This window comes from Lagenorhynchus albirostris, chromosome 4 (assembly GCF_949774975.1).
Source record: "Lagenorhynchus albirostris chromosome 4, mLagAlb1.1, whole genome shotgun sequence".
NCBI classification, from domain to species: Eukaryota; Metazoa; Chordata; class Mammalia; order Artiodactyla; family Delphinidae; genus Lagenorhynchus; species Lagenorhynchus albirostris.
Genome location: NC_083098.1, coordinates 135,943,086 through 135,961,136, shown reverse-complemented (window position 1 = coordinate 135,961,136; position 18,051 = coordinate 135,943,086).

The following is an 18,051-nucleotide window of genomic DNA, read 5'->3' as shown; positions in this document are numbered from 1 at the left end:
TCATTGGAGCTGGTATTAGAAACTCAAATTTGGATACATAAGTGTACTATCTTTCTGTTTTTGATTTCTATTTTAATTCCATTGTGGTCGGAGAACATACCATGTATAATTTCTGTTCTTTAAAATTTATAGAATGTGTTTTATGGTCCAGAATGTGATCTATCTTGGTGAATATTCCATCTGAGCCTGAGAAGAATATACATTCTGATGTTGTTGTATGGAGTATTCTATAAATATCAATTATATCAAGTTGATTGATAATGTTGTTCAGGTCAACCACATTCTTATTGATTCTTCTGCCTGCTTGACCTATCAATTACTATCAAGGGGTGTTGAAATCACCAATTATAAAAGTGAATTTATCTAGTTCTCCTTTCAGTTCTAACAGTTTTTGCCTCACATATTTTGATTCTTTGTTATCAGGTGCGTACATGTTTAGGATTGTTGAGTCTTCCTGAAGAATTGACCCCATTATCATTATGCAGTACCCCTCTTTATCCTTGACAATTTTTGTTGTTCTGAAGTCTGTTTTGTCTAAAACTAATATAGCTACTCCAGCTTTGTTTTGATTAGTGTTAGCATGGTACATCTTTCTCCATCCCATTGCTTTTAAATGATTAAAGTCTTCATATTTAAATCGGGTTTCTTGTCAACAACGTATAGTTGGGCATTATTTTTTTAATCTACTCTGAAAATCCCTACCTTTTAATTGGTGTATTTAGACTAATCACATTTAAAGTGATTACTGATATACTTGGATTAATATAAACCATGTTTTAAGTGTAGTCTAGTCATTATCAGAGTCTTCTTTGCCTGCCTTCTCTTGTCTTAAATGAGCATTTTATGTGATTTTATTTCATTTCTTCCTTAGTGGATCAATTATATTTCTTTATTAAAAAAAAAAAAACTTTTAGTGGTTGTTCCAGAGTGTGCGATATACATTTTTAACTTATCTAAGTCCACCTTCAAATAACACTATTCCACTTCATATGAGTGCAGGTTCTTTCTAACCGAGTATACTCATTTCCTCTCTCCTGTCCTTTATGACATTACTATCATTTATTTCACTCATCCATATGCTATAATCACCCAATACATTGTTGCTATTATTGCTTTGAACAATTATCTTTTAGATCAGTTAAGAATTAGAAAAATAAATTATTTCTTCTTAACTTATTTCTTCTCTGGTGCTTTTCCTTTCTTTCTGTAGGCCCGTGTTTCTAACATATCATTTCCCTTCTGACGGAAACAGAACATCTTCTAACATTTCTTTCAGGGTGGGTCTGCTGGTGATAAGCTACCTCAGCTTTTGTTTGTCTGAGAAATCCTTTATTTCACCCTCACTAAATTTCACTGGATATAGAGTTACAGACTGGAGGTTGTTTTCCTTCAACAGGGCGGTGGTAAATTCTTTCCTCCTGTAAACTAAGGCTTTATTATGGAGAAGGTTCTTTATTATTGAAAGTAATCGTGATGAGTACTCTTTCCCTGTCCCTGCCAAAGACTGGAGGGGTTCTTCCTCAGATTATCACTATGGGAACCTGGTAAAGCTCCAAAAGTGTGGCTCCACAACTGTGGCTCCCAGGAGTCTTCCACTGTCATGCTAACACCAAGTTAGCCTCTAAAAATTAGTCAAAATTGTCATTTAAGTGTCCCTATCAATTTATGGCTCCAGGGTCTTCTGCTCCAGGTAAGGTGATCTCAGCTTGGATTCTCTGTAATCTGCCTGTCTCTTCAGATTTCAGGTTGATGGTTTGCCCTGAAAACTCAGTCTTCTTGTGGGTCCAAGAAAAGTCACTGATTTTTTGTTTGTTCAACTTTTTCTTGCTGTAAGGACAGGAGTGACAATTCCCAAGCTCCTTACATGTCAGAGCTGAAAACTGAAGTCTGGATATAAAATTTTGATGACAAAAAGTTCAAATATTAAATTTTAAAAGTTGACTTTAGAATCAAACAAACAAAAAATTCTTCCTTTTGATTTTGCAATCTTGTGACATAAGAGGTATAAAATTATATGTAGAAAAAAATGCTATCTATTCTGAAAATTATTTACAAACCACTTCCAACCATACTCATCTATTTCATTCAAATACCTCCTGAGGGATACAGATAGCTGCAACGCTGAACATAACACAGGCTTCATATTGGTCATTCTCAAAATATAGAATAGGATGAAATTTTAACTTTTAGCAAAGTAAGCAAAAGAGAAATTGATAAGTGAGTACCAATTGGCTGCTTTCAGTCATTTTCACATTAGCATTTGTAAAGAAAATATTTGATGAAAAATATTTCTAAAGCAAGTCTGTATCTCCATCAAGGCTATTTTAAAAAAATATATTGACAACTTTAGTAATCACTGGCCAATGTTAATTATCTCATTGAAAGTGGAAGAAAAAAATGTTAGCTCCATCACACAGGTTTTCATGGTGTTTTGATGATTATTTGAGTAGGAATTACAACACAAATTGATTAATATATATTTCTCAAAGTGTGATTATAAGAAGAATAAAAATACCATAATGAATCCATGAATAATGTACACTTGGTACTAACTGTGAGGATAAATTAAGACACGTTAGTATGATGATGGCAATGCATAATGGATTGGATGGTATGGAGAACTTTTGTTCCATTTCTCTTTCACTGCCCCATAAGTTACCTAATTAACATCTAGAAAACCCCAGTACAGATGATTCAGCAAGTTTACATCTTTCAGCTTTCAAATACAAGAATATTTTATCAAAACATACTTATGACCTAGTTAACACATAACAAGTCACCATATTTCTCAAGACTTAAAAATGCTCAGCTACAAGCATATACTAAACGTTTAACAGTGTTAGGAGTAATAGGGACATTACAGTGTAACATGTTCCCTATTATGAGTGACCTAAAAATTTAATGTGGAAAATTTATTTGAAAATTCAAACTGTCGGCACCTTTTGAAATATCAGAAAATCAGATCACACTAAGCCAGAAATTCTACATGGTAATAATTATCTAGAACTGAACACAGATTCAGATCTATATACACCAGGATAATCAATAAAGGATGAAGGTTTGGTTTTAATTTTTGAGCAGTCTCCTTTAGTGCAAAAATTGTCTCCAGGGGTCTCTTAGTAATTCAAGTGTAACTTATATTCACCTATTTTTTATTAGGGAAAGGCTGAACGCATTGACCTAAATTGAAAGCAAGAGTTTTAGATTGATAATTTAAGTCTTTGTTTTTCAGTGAAACTTTAGTACATGCTCTAGAGAGCTATGTACTAGAAGATCCCAATTGTTTCTTTCTCAGAAATATTTCTTACTCTAAGCTTGTGTCATTCTCTTACCTGTCCTCTGAGGCCATTTGAATTCAGGATCCTTGCTTTATAGTCAGACTAACCTAAGTTAAATCCTAGTTCTGCCACTCATAAGTTGTAAAACTGGGCAAATCAGCCAACCTCTTTGAGCCTCAGAATAAAAAATAATAATAATAATATAAGTGTGTCTATCATTCAACGTTCAGTCAAGAAAACAGAGGTATTATGAGCCTTATAGGAATAAATCCTTACACAGTCTTGGGGCTGGGGTGCGGGCAGGTGGGGTAAATAAACATCTGGAAGCTCATCAATGAATTTGGTGAAGTTGCAGGATATACAATTAATACACAGAAATCTGTTGCATTTCTATACACTAACAACAAAAGATCAGAAAGAGAAATTAAGGAAACAATGCCACCTACCATCACATCAAAAAGAATAAAATATCTAGGCATAAACCTACCTAAGGAGGCAGAAGACCTGTACTCTGAAAACTATAAGACGCTGATGAAAGAAACTGAAGATGACACAAACAGATGGAAAGATATACCATGTTTTTGGATTGGAAGAATCAATATTGTCAAAATGATTATACTACCTAAGGTAATCTACAGATTCAATGCAATCCCTGTCAAATTACCAATGGCATTTTTTTGCAGATCTAGAACAAAAAATCTTAAAATTTGTATGAAAACACAAAAGACCCCAAAGACCCAAAGCAATCTTGAGAAAGAAAATGGAGCTAGAGGAATCAGGCTCCCTGACTTCAGGATATACTATAAAGCTACAGTAATCAAGACAGTATAGTACTGGCAGAAAGACAAACTAATAGATCAATGGAACAGGATAGAAAGCCCAGAAATAAACTCATGCACCTATGGTCAATTAATCTATGACAAAGGAGGCAAGAACATACAATGGAGAAAAGACAGTCTCTTCAATATATGGTGCTGGGAAACCTGGACAGCTACACGTAAAAGAATAAAATTACAATTCTCTAACACCATACACAAAAATAAACTCAAAATGGATTAAAGACCTAAATATAAGACTGGATACTGTAAAACTCTTAGAGGAAAACATAGGCAGAACATTCTTTGACATAAATTGCAGCAATATCTTTTTGGATCCACCTCCTAGGGTAATGAAAATAAAAGCAAAAATAAACAAATGGTACCTAATTAAACTTAAAAGCTTTTGCACAGCCAAAGAAACCATAAACAAAATGAAAAGACAACCCACAGAATGGGAAATATATTTGCAAATGATGCAACCAACAAGGGATTAATCTCCAAAATATACAAACAGCTCATGCAGCTCAATGCCAAAAAAAACAAGCAACCCAATCAAAGAATGGGCAGAAGATCTAAATAGACATTTCTCCACAGAAGACATAGAGACGGCCAAAAAGCACATGAAAAGATGCTCAACATCGCTCATTATTAGAGAAATGCAAATCAAAACTGCAATGAGGTATCATCTCATACCAGTCAGAATGGCCATCATCAAAAAGTCTGCAAACAACAAATGCTGGAGAGGGTGTGGAGAAAACAGAACCCTCCTATACTGTTGGTGAGAATATAAATTGGTACAGCCACTATGGAGGTTCCTTGAAAAACTAAAAATAGAGCTACCATATGATCCTACAATTTCACTCGTGGGCATATATCTGGAGAAAACCATGCTTTGAAAAGATACGTGCACCCCAATGTTCATTGAAGCACTACTTACAATAGCCAACACATAGAATCAACCTAAATGTCCATCAACAGATGAATGGACAAAGAAGGTGTGGTACATATATACAATGGAATTTTACTCAGCGGTAAAAAAAGAATGAAATAATGCCATTTGTAGCAACATGGAGAGATTTAGAGATTATCATACTGAGTGAAGTAAGCCAGACAGAAAAAGACAAATATCATATGATATCACTTATATGTGGAATCTAAAAAAATGATACAAATGAACTTATTTACAGAACAGAAACAAACTCACAGTCTTAGAAAACAAACTTATGGTTACCAAAGGGGAAAGGTGGAGGGAGGGATAAATTAGGAGGTTGGGATTAACATATATACACTATTATATATAAAATAGACAATCAACAAGGACCTACTATTTAGCACAGGGAACTCTTCTCAACAGTCTGAAGTAACCTATATGAGAAAAGAAATCTGAAAAAGAATAGATACATATATATATAAATATATGTAAATCACTTTGCTGTATACCTGAAACTAACACATTATAAATCAACTGTAATATAAAATAAAAATTTTTAAATAATAGTAATGTAATTGTGTTTATCAGTCAGTGTTCAGTCATGAAAATAGAGCTACTATGAGCCTCATAGGAATAAATCCTTTACACAATCTTGGGGCTGGGGTGTGGGCAGGCTAGGTAAATAAATATTTGGAAGGGGAAGTTAGAGCATCAGAGAAAGTCAGTATTAATTAGTCTGAAGCACTGGCACTGTGTACATATCAGAGATTGCTGGAAGATTCAAGAGGCCAAGCCTGTTCAACCACCAAAGTAGGAGTATGAAGAGGGAGCTTCTGAAGAGGTCTATGAGAAGCCATAATCTTTATCTAGCAGCTCTTGCCGAGTCAAGTAACTGGTCTGAATCTGGTGCCACTGTTGCCCAGCAGGGCTATCTGTCCAGAAGATAAGCTTGATGCAGGTAAAAGGAGCAACAAATTGGAATCCACTGGGCACTTTTCTTTCTGAACAAAACAATATCTGACCATGACAAATATCTATGAGTGACGGCTGCTTCCTACACTTCCATCCTCCAGATCTCACCCAAGTTCCTACTACAGCAAACTCTAACTAAAACTATACCAGGAAAGAGATTCAAGGAACCTGAACTCCAACTTAACCAAACTGACACAGAACCAGCCAGAACAAGAATCTACCTCATGGAGTTATGAAGATGATTAATATAATATAGTTTGTGTAATCCAGTTATCAGTTGTCTCTGAGTAATCCCATGCCAGATTTGAACAAAGCCTCTATACCTCTTAGATTTAGTCCAAAGGTTACAATTATTTTAAAACAATGGGTGAATAGTGTAATTTGAACTAAGATTTTATTGGTGGTAGTTTGCAACATGGACTCTAAAGTACCTCTTTTGAAAAAATTTCTACTTAATATCTTTTTACTATCACCAAGTTTATTTTTCTCCCTTTGACTCCTTGCCTTCTTCTGAAGAACATTTTGCCTCTTGGGTTCCTGTCTTGCTCCATTTTTCGATCTGTCCTGTGACGGTTAATTTTACGTGTCAACTTGACCAGAACACAGGGCACCCAGATATTTGACTAAACATTATTTCTGGGTGTGTGACGTTTAACGAGGAGATTAGCATTTGAATAAATAGCCTGAGTAAAGCAGATTGCCCTTCCCAACATGGGTAGAGTGGGCATAATCCAAACTGTTGAGGTCCTGAATAGAACAAAAAGGTGGAAGAAGGAAGAATTCACTCTCTTTCTTACTGTTGAGCTGGAAGAAGGAAGAATTCACTCTCTTTCTTACTGTTGAGAAGACATTGGTCTTCTCCTGCACTCAGACCAGGACTTACACTATCAGATCCCCTAGTTCTCAGGCCTTCAGACTGGCTGAAATTTATACCATTGGCTCCACAAACTTAGTGGCTTAAGATACATGTATTTCAGTTTCCATGGGTCAGGAACCCAGCATAGTTTAGGTGGGTCCTCTGTTCAGGGTCTTACAAGTCTACAGTCAAGGTGTTGATTGACTTATGCTCTAACCCGGAGGCATGAGTGGAGAAAAACGTGCTACCAAGCTCCTCCAAGTCATTTACTCATAGCAGTTGAGCTCATGGTAACTTCCTTAATCAAGGCGGGCAGGAAAGCATCTCTGAACACAGAGGGAGCCTAAGATCCTCTTTTAAGAGGTTTTAAGTCAAACCCACCTAGGAGAATTTTTCTTTAGATTGGCTCAAAAACAGTGGATTTGGGACATGAATTGCATTTGGAAAAAAAAAAATCTTTGCCATTTAATGTAACCTCATCAAGGGTCTGATTACACATCACCTTTGTCAAACTTTTTGACTAGAACAAGTCACAGGTTCCCTCTGAATTTCGGAACCGGGGATTATGCAAGTGTGTGATTATTGTGTGGGAGGGAGTCTTCATAGAGTGCTTCCTTAACTGAAGTGTCAAGTGACTTATCAGAGAGCATGCTCAAACTCTTTGGTCACAAAATTCTCTGTCTAAAAATGTATCTGAAAGAAATAATTATTTATTGCTATAGATGGAATGTTTGTCCCCCCCCCAGCAAAAAAAAAATTCATACTTTGAGACCATACTCCTCCTCCCACGTGATGGTATTAGGAGTTGTGGCCTTTGGGAGGTAATTAGGATTAGATGAGGTTGTGAGGGTAGATCCCTCATGAATGGGATTAGTGCCCTTGTAAGAGTCATGAGAGAGCTTGCTTCCCCTCTCTGTTCTCCATATACGGATATAATCAGTTAGCAGTGTACAACCTATAAGAGGACTCTGACCAGAACCCAACTATGTGATCATACTGGCACCCTGATATTGGTCTTCCAGACTCCAGAACTGTGAGAAATACATTTCTGTCATGTATAAACCACCCAGTTTATATTATTTTGTTATAGTAGTCCGAGCTAAGACATCTATGCATCAACATGTGTTAATCTCTCTTTGATGTTGAAAATGAAAAACGGCATAAATATTCAAAAGTAGAGAATAATTAAGTAAATTATGGTATATTCATAATATGATATTTTGTGACATCATTATTGTATCACGTTTGAGAAGAGTATTTACCCTATTGCAGAAAAAAAATGTTTAGAATTTGAAGTAGAGAATAAAAACTAAGTATAAAGCAGCACTATAATATGTAACAATTTTATTTTATGTATACACTAAAAACACACCTCTTTGATTCCACCATTTGTACATGGCCTTTCCCTCTGCTGATGTGGTAATATAGAGAAGAATGGAGAGACCAATTCCAGAGTTATGCTGCCTCATTTCCAACCCTGGGTCCACAACCTACCAGACTGTGACACTGGGCAAATTGTTTAACTTCATTGTGCCTCAATTTCTTATCTATAAATGGGGAGTCCTTACAAGTTTTTTATGAGAATTAAATGAGATAATGCATGGAAACACTTAGCACAAGGTCTAACACTAAGAAAATAATGCTCAATCAATTTTAACTATTAATGCACTAAGTGACCAAAACTACGTGGAAGAATTGGAGTAGCAACTTGGATACAGAACGACCTAGAATATCTGAGAGAGATGTCTCACAATTTACTCACATGTTAGTTAATAACTCAATACACAAACTCAATTTAACCAATTCATAATAAATATTATTGGCCTATCCTTTCAACATAAAGCAGAACAAATTGCCTAAATCACTTCCTGGTATACTGTTATAGAGAAAAAAAAATGAGTCTTATCAAATGACTTAGAAAATAAGAAAAAATTGATGTGGGGAATCAGTCGTGGTAGGAAATAATCCGCACAAAATAAAACTGACACTACCTAAAAACCCCTAGTGAAATCTCGTACTCGTTTCAAAATAGAAGAATCACATTTTCTTTTAAAAAGGTAAATCTATTATTACCACCAGTGAATATGGATTGATTGGGTAGCAATAATGATTTCAAAAGAAAACTAATACTAGGACCTAGGCATAACTAATTTTGAACTGTAGAAAAAAACTGGGATTTGAATTCAAGTCCATTGCTTGACCCATTGTAACTCACCAACTCAAAGAAATTAAAATAAATTTTAAAAGGTCATAATGGCTAAATATTGACATTTTTATGACCTAGAATTTTCACCTTAAGGTAGAATATTAGCTGCTGAAAGGAAAGCAAAGGGAATACTGGAAACCCTCCTTGAACATGGGTCTGATAATGGGGTTACCCAGTCATTTCCCACTGGGGCATCAAGAGCTCCCTATTGGGGTTCTACAGAAACAAATACAACTAATGAAAAGTTAATAATGTTTTTCCTTCAAATGTAGCATTATTAAATAGCCAAGTATAACTGCTTTGAAATAAAGAACCAGGGCATGAAAGGATTCTGCTCTTACACTGACCTCAAAGATCAGTGGAAGTGTCATTAGGACAGAAAGGTGGACAGCTCTGAGAAAAAGCCAGCATTTGGACACAAATAAACTTACACATTTCTTAACTATTGGTAAAATTTCACCAGCACCAAAATCCACACAAAGTAATTTAATGTTTCATATTTCATAGATTCCTGTCTCTTTAAGACCTTAGGAATATAATCATATGTTGGGTCAGAGTAGGTACCTGAAACTTCATGATGGATTGAAATAATTCTGTTCACGAGCAACCTTTACAAATCCAGTAACACAAATTATATTTCCCCATATAACCACAGAATTTCTTTTTTTTTCAATATTCTGCATCCAATGCATTGCCTTGTTACCTACAATAATATAAGCATCTCCCTCTCTCTCTTTCTCTTCTCTTTCCCACTTCACCTCCTTATTCATCCCTTCTCTGTCCCTCTTTTTCTCTCCTTCTCCCTTCCCCTTCCCTCACGGTCCTTCCCTCTCTCTCTCTCTGAAATCCTTCATTAAATTTTGGTCACCCAAAATGTATTTGAAGCTGAATACAAACAGATATATAAAAAAAAATTATATCATTGTATGACTTTCATATGCTTTCTGAATCTGGATGGAATTGAGAACATAATGTGAAAATAGATACATGAGGAGAGATAATAGCCTGGACTAAAGTCAGAATGCCCATTTTCTGGTCCTCCGTCTTCCAGGAACAGCTCTGTGGCTGTGGCATCTGTGTAACTCTGTGTAAACTGAATATATGAAACTAGAGGATCTTTACAACACCTAAAATTCTATGAGATGATGTAAACAGAGTATAAAAATAGTAATATGGATTTAGACAAAGTACGGTACTTAAATCTCTCTCACTAGAAGAAAATGTGAGAACAGAGATAAAAATGGAAGGCGTTATGTAAAATTGACCAGCTAATACAGGATCCAAACATCTGTCCTCTGGGAAGGCTTCTCAGCATTCTCAATTACACCTCTGATTGATGTGTCTTTAACGTTTTAGACATGTACAGATTATGGCACATAACACATAGTTGCAATCATCTCTTACAAGTTGGCCTCCCCACTATACTGGAAGTAGAACCATTCTTTCACATCCTTGCAGAGTCAGCACCTAGCAATGAACATATAGCATATAGTCAATACAGGGCTACATTAATAAATGAATGAATGAATGAATGAGTCATGCTTAGCACAATAAATAGCTATCCAGAAACAAAATACATCAATCTCTCCCATCCCCATTTTTTTTCCAGAAAATAGTAAACTAGGCTTTCAGTAGAATTTTACTTCCTTTATCCTGTTATAACATGTATTTTAAGCACATATTCCTTTAACCAAAGGTTTATTTACATGTAGATTATACTAATAAGAAATGAATCATCACTCCTGAAATTCCTTCCTAATCAAGTATTCCAGTTTTAACCCAGAGAGGGTTTTATCTAATCTGGGATCTTTGCATATTTTACTATCTAAGAGATCAATTTCTACATCTTATTTATGAATATAGTGATCCCTGGAACAAGTCATACTGAATCTTAAATTAAGAAAATATTACATACAATCCATGATAACCTTGGAAACAGATCTGGAGCCATTATAGTCATAAAATACAGCTATATAGAAATATAGATTGTGAATTTAACAAATCTGAATTAATGAAAAAGTAACAGACAGTAAAAGTAATCCTCTGTTCTTGTAAAATCCTTTATACTTTATAAGGCACTTCTGATATATTAACTCTATACCTTTACAAGAATTCAGTGCATTATTTTCATTTGCCAAGGCATAAACTGAGCCTCAGTAAATTACATGACTTGTTGGATTTCATGAAAATTATACAGGGTAGTACTGAAACTACAGCTGAGAGCTCCTGATTCCTAGTTCGCTTTTCTTTGCATCAAAAACCACAGTATATCTGTTACATATCAATTTTGGTAAATAAATATATTTTAAGTATACATTCTATATATGTATCACTATTAATAATATTTGTTTTAGTACCTTCTCTGCAGAGATATTAGAATGCATAGATGTTAAGTTCTTTAAGTGTAATCCAATATAAGCACAAAGCAGTATTATAAAAACTCACAATAATATGGCATTTAAAAATTGATTTGTCTCGATTGATGGAGAATCCAATTTAGGTTAAATAACTATGTTTATGAAATTACTTCAGGATTTATTGGCTGAGGCATGATAACTCATCAACTGCAGTTGAGCTTGCAGGAATTTGAGCTGAAAAGTTAATTAACAATAATTTTGAAACCGCCAAAAGCTGCAGCAAGTTCACTCTGCACTCTGCATACATAGCAACATGCTGGGCTTCAAAAAGAAAGGCACTTCCTAAAACTGTTTACTTTTATGTCATTGAACTCATTATTAAAAATAAGTGAGCACTATTGATTTGGATGGTTTAATAATTCAAAATGGTTAAAGGCAACAGCAGCACTTGAACAGACAAATATTTCCTATTATTGTTTATTACCAACTTTAACTATAATGACTCAATTAATCCAGGCATGGTTTCCCAAAGCAAATTGAAATGCAATTATCAGACCAATAAGATGCTAAAGTCAGTAACTTAAACCTCAGGCAGACAATTTTATAAAGTGATATAATCAATATTGCATTCAAGATGGTATGTGGTGGTGTTAATGTGCCACAGAAAATACAGAAATTCCATTACCATTTAAAATATCTCAAAATCTACTGATGTGTTATTGGTTGCACTTTGAATAACTACTTTGCAGCATATATATGATTTTAAAAATAGCTTACATTCATATACTTTCAATGTTGGGTAAGAGAAATTATGGCTAATAAATGCTTAGACTTTAGTAATAACCAGTAGAGACAGAAGTTGCCTTATCAACATACAAACAATGTTTACATATCCCTTGTGTTAGAGAAATATCTCTACATAATTCTTGTTCATGAATCCACTCACAGACACCACAATTATTCTCTTATCAAATTTCCCTTCAAAATAATTTGTTGGCTCTAAAATCAAGTTGTTCCTACATCTGTCCATCACAGCTCTTTTTAAACTGAAGAAAACAGAATACTAACATACCTTTCATAGAGAAAATCATGCTGTCTTCTGGGCATCTGTTTCAGTTATTCATCTTGGGCTATGACTAGTATTCTCCATGAACCTTTACCATCCTCCGATTCAGAATTACTGATGTTTAAAAGAAGTGAAATGCACAATGCTATAAATCTAACTCAACTAAGGCTTGAGACTATGATCAGGAACTACCTTAAGCCAAAGTAAAAATCTATGATCAGCAAACAGTGCACTAAGCTTTCTTTTCTTTTCTTTTTGTTTTTCAATATGAAAACACTCATATCCAACCACAGAATAAGAATAACTACTAATTGGTTTTCTGCTCAAAGAGACCTATCATTGGTTGGCAACTAAGGTAGCAAGAATAGTATTTTCTCCCACTCACAGCTTTAAAAATGAGAAGAAAATCTGATGTACTGAATATAGATAAGAAAATCTTTCAGACTGAATAAACTTGCTAAAGAAATATTCTTATTTTCCTTTAAACTCTGGTATAATGATGATCATTGTTCTCAAAGAAATACAATCAGCGTCAAATGCAAAAGAATACTGAAATTAAAATAGCATTTTGTGTGTCCTTACAAATTTTAAGAAATATTGTTAGAAGTTATATTTGTAAAATATTAAATAATAGAAAGATATGTCAAGAAAAAAATTAGTATTTGCACCCACATACCTCCCAATTCCAACTCTCTGAGGTGATAATATGAAGAACCCTGTGTATATACTTCCACCAAGTTCTCTACGTGCCTACAAACACACACTTATACACCTTAGTGGTTGTTGTGCTGCACCAGATTTGCCTCCAGGAATAAAGGACTTGCCCCAGCTTTTGGAAGTGCAGCTGTAAGATGGCTCTCAGCTGTTAGTTATCTTTGGGATTGCCTCAGCTGAAGACAACTCCGTCTTGGAAGCTCATGTTTCCTTGCAGGGCAGTCACCGTCTAATGACTGCCCATCCCAGGGGTGAAAATGTCCAGTTCCCACATCCCAACTCAACAAATCTGAGGACCATGCCAGCTCCAAAGCACCCACTGGTAGATGGAGGCTTTCACTGGTCCTTCATTAAGATCTTTTCCCTCTTCTCCGTCCTGTTTCAGCTCCTTCCTTCTGCAAGTGGGGATGTGAAGAGCACTCCTAATAAACATCCAGCTCACTGATCACCATCTCAGAAGATTTATGGAGAACTTTGAAATAATATTATAGTATTTCACAAACAGGGTTAGAGCCTTAAAATGGTATAATTTTAATTACCCATTCGTTGTCTTTGTGCTTTTATGTTTTACTGCTATATACACTCTAAACCTCACACTACCTTATTATTATTTTTGCTTTAAATAGTCACAAATGAGCCCACGTGTGGTCATTAAAAGCTGATTAGAATTTCAACCAGTCTCTTGTTTCCTGGTCTATGGTTTATTCATCCTCTTTCGACAGCTCCACCAAGGATGAGTATAGCTGTGTTTTATTTCTTTCCTTATAAATGGTTCCTCACTTCCTGGAATTCAGTTCGTTGGTGTTTTTGTCTCTAATCGGTTTTTAAAACCTTTATTTTGAAGTTTAGTTTGGCTTCGTGGGCTGCTGGCCTGAAAATGAGAGTCATGTCATTTTATATCTATAGAGCTCTTTTTCTATTGACTATATTGTCTTTGTGAACCAATATTTAGACATTTAAAAAAAGTTTTTAGAGTCAATCTATATCAGATTTATTTTTTAAAATATTAAAATCCTGGATTATTTTCTTTGTCTCCTTTGAATTATCAAGGATATGGATAAAAAGGTAAATTCTTAAGACTTAAAGCAAATTATCACTGAAGGAAACTCAATGCTCAACAATGACTGCTGTCACTAAATTAGCTTATAATGAATTGATCAAAATACAGGGAGGTTGTTTATATTTATACCATCACAAGACATTATTTTGGTACACATTTTACTGAAATGTATCCTATGATAGAATAAATTTGAAAATTAACAAAAACATTTGATCTAAGTCTAATATATTCTTAAACATAAAAGTATTGCATACTGTGTCTATACATAATGATCACTTATCTAGAACATAATTTACACCAGCATTAGACAACTAAGATCTCAAGGAGCTGATTCTCCTGTGTTAATTTAATTAATCCAAAAATAATTTCATCAACCAAATTTGTTAGCAACTTTAGGCATATTATATCACAAACCATTCCAGGAAAAACTCAACAGGAGGAAAAAAGAATTGGAAAAATGTTTTATTTTCCTTCTGCTCTCTTCTTACAGATTGTTACATACAAGATGTACATGGAAAATTAAGTTAAATACCTGTCTCTTGTCCATTGTATGCAATACTGCAATGACTCGAGGTCACGTAAATCAGCACTTCCATATACACCCAGGAAATCCAAACCCTTCCCAGAGCCTCTCTTAAACGTTTCCTTTTCTTTAACAATCTCTTTAAAATTTCTAATGTGGTTAAGCTTCTGTACCTAAAAGAGACATACTTCTATTTAATAGTAGAAGGTATGTCAGATAATGATCACAAAATATCTGGGAATTATAGTTACCTGCAGCTTACATTTTATAAAAAATTTTCCTTGCATTCTCACCCTCACATCTTTGATGTTCTCATCAAGTCTGAGAAGGAAGCATATTGTTGATATGTGTCACACAATCGTTTTATGAACAAGGTTGGATTCCTTTTTTGAAACACCATTTTAATTTCCTGACTTAATCTCAACTAGATTTTAGGTTTGAAAGGATGAGATAGTCTCCTTTATGGATACCACCATGTGGTTATCATCTTCTGTAGTGGACATATTGGGTTGGCCAAAATGTTCGTTCAGTTTCTTCTGTAAGATGGCTCTAGTAGCGCTTAGTTGTCTTTAACTTCATTTGAAACAATTTTGTTACATTGTATGTGACAGCTGTCATATCAGTGTGCATTTAAAAACAGACATCAAAAATGGTGAATTTTTGCATAGCCATTTTAATATTGAAGATGGAAGAAAAAAGCAACATTTTCAGCATATTATGCTTTATTATTTCAAGAAAGGTAAAAACACAACTGAAACACAGAAAAAGATTTGTGCAGGGTATGGAGAAGGTGCTGTGGTGCTGTGACTGATTGAACGTGTCAAAAGTGGTTTGCAAAGTTTCGTGCTGGAGATTTCTCGCTGGCCAATGCTCCATGGTTGGATAGACAAGTTGAAGTTGAAAGCGAGACATAAATTGAGAAGAATCAACGTTATACCACGCGGGAGATAGCCGACATACTCAAAATATCCAAATCAAGTGCTGAAAATCATTTGCACCAGCTTGGTTATGTGAATCCCTTTTATGTTTGGGTTCCACGTAAGTTAAGCAAAAAAAAAACCTTCTTGACTGTATTTTTTCATGCGACTCTCTACTTAAACGTAACGAAAACATTCTGTCCTTAAAACAAATTGTGACGGGTGATGAAAAGTGGATACTGTACAATAATGTGGAACGGAAGAGATCGTGGGGTAAGCGAAATGAACCACCACCAACCACACCAAAGGCCGGTCTTCATCCAAAGAAGGTGATGTTGTGTATATGGTGGGATTGGAAGGAAGTCCTCTATTATGAGCTTCCTCCGGAAAACCAAACGATTAATTCCCACAAGTACTGCTTCCAATTAGACCAACTGAAAGCAGTACTCGATGAAAACTGTTCAGAATTAGTCAACAGAAAACACATAATCTTCCATCAGGATGGCGCAAGACCGCATGTTTCTTTGATGACAGGCAAAAACTGTTACAGGTTGGCTGGGAAGTTCTCATTCATCTGCCGTATTCACCAGACATTGCACCTTCACATTTCCATTTATTTCGGTCTTTACAAAATTCTCTTAATGGAAAAAATTTCAATTCCCTGTAAGACTACAAAAGGCACCTGGAGGGCTTCCCTCGTGGTGCAGTGATTGAGAGTCCATCTGCCGATGCAGGGGACACGGGTTCGTGCCCCGGTCCGGGAAGATCCCACATGCCGCGGAGCAGCTGGGTCCATGAGCCATGGCCGCTGGGCCTGCGCGTCCGGAGCCTGTGCTCCGCAACAGAAGAGGCCACAACAGTCAGAGGCCCGCGTACCGCAAAAAAAAAAAAAAAAAAAAAGGCACCTGCAACAGTTGCTCAAAAAGATAAAATGTTTTGGGAAGATGGAATTATGAAGTTGCCTGAAAAATGGCAGAAGGTAGTGAACAAAAGGATGAATACGCTGTTCAATAAAGTTCTTGGTGAAAATGAAAAATGTGTCTTTTATTTTTACTTAAAAACCAAAGGCACTTTTTGGCCAACCCAGTATTTCTCTTTTCATTGTTCAGTAGCCAACACTCTCTTCCCTGATCTCCTTTGGGGTATGAGTGGGAAGAAATGGCCACCTCTCACTATTGCAGGAACCAAATCCTCCATCTGACTGCCCTGGTGTGCTTCAAGGAGACTTTTAAAGCTAAAAGTGTGACACATGGCTTAGGAATAGCTAAGAGGTCAGATTCATAGCCATCAGTAGCTGTACTCACAGATCTGCTGCCTGTTCTTGCACTGTAATATATTCGTTCTGATTTCTGCTGCCTGGTTCTTCAGACGTCCCATAATTCCTCTCTGTATTCCAATCTATCTCAACATTCTCTAGATTCTAAGAACTCCAATATCCTGTAAATAATTTTTTTTCAATCAAGATTTTCAGAGTTAGTCTTTATTGCTTGCAACTAAGACATATATGGCTATTCAGGGTGTTTTGGAAATTTCTGTATCAATAGTAGGAGATCCAACTGGCTCAGAGTCCAGATGTTTCTAATATGGTTGACTTGAGCTCAGTACTTAATACAGGAGCTAGATAATTACTAGAAGCAAATGCATTGTCTCTTACCTTCAGGAATATCATGTAGACACACTCCTTCTTTCTAACGGCTAACTTGATTAAAAATACTATTTAGGGTTCGTTCCATTTTGACCTGCATGCTATTAACAACTCTTTAAGAAACATTTGCTATAGATATTACTTCTATTAGAAATAAGCTGTTTCTCATTTAAAAATTCGTTCAATAAATAGTTATTAAGCTAGTATATGATCAAACATCATGTTTAGAACTGGGAACACAGCGATAAATTATGTTCTTATGCTCCCAAGGAATCTTTAAATTTTACTTAACCTTTGGCTTTGTTGAAACAAAAATTCGTTGACTTTATTGAGTCTTTTTCTTAATGCCATAAAGATTGGATATATAAAGTAAAAGAATACATGATTACTGTCTTTAATATGTTTAGAATATAATGCAGGAGATCATACAATTAAATAGTTGAGTACAAAATAATGTTAAGAATGATATGGTCTTCAGGTCCCAGGTACTTTGGGATCTGCAGGCCCCGGTGCAGCCATGCCAAGTCCAAGAACCACACCCGCACAACCAGTCCCGAAAATGGCACAGAAACAGCATCAAGAAACCCTGATCACAATGATATGAATCTCTTAAGGGGATGGACCCTAAGTTCCTGAGGAACACGCACTTTGCCAAGAAGCACAACAAGAAGGGCCTGAAGAAGGTGCAGGACAACAATGCCAAGGCCA